Raw genomic sequence first — 4,416 nt, forward strand, 5'->3', positions numbered from 1 at the left:
TTCATTCACCTTGACATTATTTCCCTTTTTCCAGGTACTTCATTGACATTTCCTGTATTTTCTTATTTAATTATCACAAGTGTGCAGTAGTTACTGACTTTTATTTTTTAAAGAAATAAATGAACACATGAAATACATTTTTGTTTTTCTAAGTCACACAACAAGCAAGATCCAAAGATCTTACTCCAAAGTATATATGTGCATCAACCTACTGGTAAGCTTATTTCAAGTGGAATATTGTGCCTTACATAAAGAAAATAGGCATTGATGAAGGGCACACAGACAAAAGCTTTGGGTTTTTATGCATATACATTTATTTACATTTTCCAAACATGGCTGGCTATTTATATTTAACTTTTCCCACTGGAGAAAACCACATGTTGTCTTTTTTGCCAAGTTGCAGAGTAGGCTCATGGCATTACATTTTTGTCTTCTCAGAAAGACACTACACAACTCAATTTCATCTGTATAAATGGTTGCCTACTGTCAGAGATTGCTGACAGCAGATCGATTTTAATTTACAGCCGATCTTAAAAGGCCATTTAAATACTGGTAATTAAGGAGCAAAATATGAGACTGGAAATGTAGCAAAATGTGGGTGGTTTTAAACTAATGAAGTACTGGAAGCCATTTCTCTACAAAGCCACAACGACCTCTGTGAAATTTCTCTATGGCATATGTCATCGTTTTAGGAAGGTTAAGAAAAATCATAAAGTTCCCAGTGTCACATCAGGTTAGGACCACCTGAAACCTTCTTCCAGCTGACACTTCTCTTCCTTTACACAGTCCTGCCTTACTTGTACCCCCTTTTTTTTCTTCTACTTGTATTCCCCAAGGACATCATTAGATAGAGCACAGCCCGTGTTTACCAATGTACTCACACTCACAGAACCCATCTGGGTTTACAGTTGATGCTTAATAAATATTTCCTTAGATCACTGTCATGAAGTAACAAATTTGCATATGCATATGCAAATTTGTGCATCCATTCAGAAGAGGATCCTTCAGCCTCTAAATAATGCAGAAACACAGAGATACTATGTATGGATACTGTTCCAGACTGTTAACCCTAGCATTTCAGACCCAGATTTTGTAAATATCATGATTATCAGTCCTTACTTATTCTACACCTTGTATTTTATCCACCATACTGTCTCAATATTTCACTTTGGGGTTTAATCTCTGAACAGTCACTGTGATAATCTGACAAAAGAGAAAAGCCTCTATTTGCACACATCCTAACCTAGCTACCTCCAAATACATCAACTATTAGCACTTGGTAAATGTTTATTTTAACAAAATTTACATGTCCTTTTTAGGTTAGATGGTAAAATGTTCTAAAGCAAAGCCAGTGTTCAAATTTTAATTGCTTTCTCTCTTTGTTTCTCTCCCCTCCCCTCTACTCTCCTTTTCTTTCATTTCCTCCCCCACTTGCTCTTTCTTTCTTTCTCCTCCTACTTCTCCTCTTCCTCCTCTCTCAGTCCCTTCCTTTTCTGTCCTATTAAAGAGACAGTCAACTTTTGATGTCATTCTTGCAGCAGAACACAATGAAGAAGCAGAGTCGCAAATACTTTCAACTGTGTCACTTGTGGAAAATGTTCATGGTCAAGAGGGAATCAAGGTGTGACATTTCCAGAGGGAATGACATGGGTCTGTGCACATGCCTAGCGGACATGTCAGAGAAAGTTAACTACCCTGCATTGTTTTATGTTGTTAAGGCATTATCAGTTCATGAGAGTATGCTCTTGAATAAGAAAATCCTACTCAGTCATTTCAAGGTCAACAAATGAGGAGTAAATACCTTGAGAATCTTAGCTATGTTTACAAAATATCTTTGCTCTTAGTCTCATTTTTTCTTTTTTTTTCTTTTTCTTTTCTTTTGGTACCAGGGATTGAACTCGAGTCCTTGCACTTGCAAGGCAGGGCCACCGAGCCACTGAGCTAAATCCTCAGTCCAATTAGCCTCATTTTAAATATAGCAGGATTTACCTTTTGTCATCTTTTAAAATACAGTCAAGTCCATTTTTCCTTCCTTCCTTCCTTCCTTCCTTCCTTCCTTCCTTCCTTCCTTCCTTCCTTCCTTTTCCTTCCTTCCTTCCTTCCTTCCTTCCTTCCTTCCCCCCCCCCCCCCTACCTTCCTTCCTCTCTCTCTTCCACCCTCTTGGGTGCATTCTTTGGACCAACTGCAATGACTGATTTTGTAACAATGCTTCACTAAGTCTCATAATGAGTTATACTTTCTCTTATCTCTTATTGCACAAAACCAAAATGATACATTTGCATCTATTTTGTGATACCTGTTACAGTTCATATCTAAATGTCTTCCTAAAGCATCATGGCTCTCATTGTTGGGGCTTTTGGAAGGTGACCCAATCAAGGAGGTGCCGTACTCACCAGTAGCTTAGTCTGCTGATGCATTCATGGCTAAATATGATTTACAAGGTGAATCTGGTCAGAAGAGGTGGGGCATCGACTGCATATATCACTTCCCTTAACCCCTCACCCCAGTTCCTGCTGCTCTGCCATGAGCTGTTTCTCCCCAGTGATGCCCCTCTGTCATGATTCCCTACCTTGGACCCAGTCAAGACTATGGACGGAAAGTGTGAGCCAAAATGAATCTTTCCTAATTTAATTTGTGCGTGTTGGGTGTTGTGTTTCAAGGGTGCGAAAGAAACTAAGACACCAGCTCTGCTATCTGCATGTACACTTGCTCTAATCATTATTAGAGAATGCTTGAGACAGGAGCCGTATTCTATTACTCTGAATTTCTAATATTAGCAGGTTACTTGTAATGGATTTATATTCTATAAATATTAAGAATGGATGAATAAATGAATTATCTATAAGCAAATGTAGTCTTAGGTACACATTGTATGCTATGAAACATTTTCAATTCTAACTTGACTTTGAAATACTTGTTCTAATATAAATGGATTTAATTCTGATCATTTACAATTCTTGTATACAGACATTCAATTAGTTCAATATCATGTCCTCTTGTAGCTATCTTGTGCGACCTGTTTTATTTTTCTTTTGGTTTGTATGATTTTACATTCATTATGTCGATGAAAAGAAAAGCGATTTTGACTTTGTTAAAATATTGGTAATTTAAAAACTGTTCCCCCTGATTACCCCAGTCATGTGACTTGAAGAACAGGCAAAATAGAAAGGGACGTCAATTTATTTTTCCCTAATATGCTTCAATGGCATTGAGATATTTTGAATTATTTATGGTGCTTACTTACAAAAAGAAGACTGAACATTTCATTTCTTATAATGAGTTAGAACAAAGTGCAAAGATCAAATAAAGTCAAAGGAAAAAAATCCAATAAATAATGGAGTCATGTAAATTAGCAGTTGTTTTTGCAATATCTCATATTGTGAAGTCATACATTATCTTTATAGAAGTTTTAGAAATGAAAAGGAATCCTCTCAGTGTCTCACATTGTCACTTCTCCTCTATTGCACATACGTGGACCAGTCCTGATGCAAAGTATCTGGACTCTCACTTTCTCCCAGTTCAAAATTAGATTCATTTTCTGAAATTTAAACCTACTCATGCAAATAAAATAAATAAATATAATCAGGCAGCATACTGATGGTCACTTGTACCTGAATTTGAGGTATGGGTGGAACATACAACAGAAAACGTAACTATAAGCCAGGTCTTTTTGTTTACTTCTTTTTCTTTCTTTTTTGTTTTTTGAGACAGGGTTTCACTATGCAGGTGAGATTGATCTGGAACTCACTATGTAGCCCAGGCTGGTCTCAAACTAGCGGTGATCCTCCAGCCTCAGCCTCTTAAGTGCTGGGATTCCAGGCATGTGCCACCACTCCCAGCTTTTTTTTTTTTTTTTTTGTACCAGGGATTGAACTCAGGACCTTGTGCTTGTGAGACAGGTGCCACTGAGCTAAATCCCCAGACCCTTGGAGAACATTTTTAAAGAGAGCTACGGAATCAGATATCTAGAGAACACAGTAGCAGGATAAAATGATCACTCTCTGTCTACTATCAAATACCATAGAAAAATATGTTCTCATATTGTGGCAATTTATTTTTTTTTTAATGTGACAAATTCCCTGGAAAATGTGCAATCATGACACGAATCTTGAGGAGAAAAATTACAATATCTCTTAGCAATAGCTGTGTCTGTCTTTCTGTTTCATTTAAGAGAAATCTTAACTAGTGTAGTCACTATGGAAGTCAGATTCGTCAAAAATTTAAAAGCAGGAGTACTGGGGGACTCATGTATACCGCTTCCTCAGCATATCCCTGAAGGATTAAAGTCAGCATACTATAGAATTATCAGCATTCCCTAAATTATCACTGCACTATTTGCAGCAGCTGTTTAATGTAATCAGCTTGTCGATGGATGCATAGGTGAAGAAAATGATTAATGGATAAATAAGATCTTT

Source organism: Fukomys damarensis, unplaced genomic scaffold, assembly GCF_012274545.1.
Source record: "Fukomys damarensis isolate Sample0158 unplaced genomic scaffold, DMR_v1.0_HiC HiC_scaffold_35, whole genome shotgun sequence".
Taxonomy (NCBI): Eukaryota; Metazoa; Chordata; class Mammalia; order Rodentia; family Bathyergidae; genus Fukomys; species Fukomys damarensis.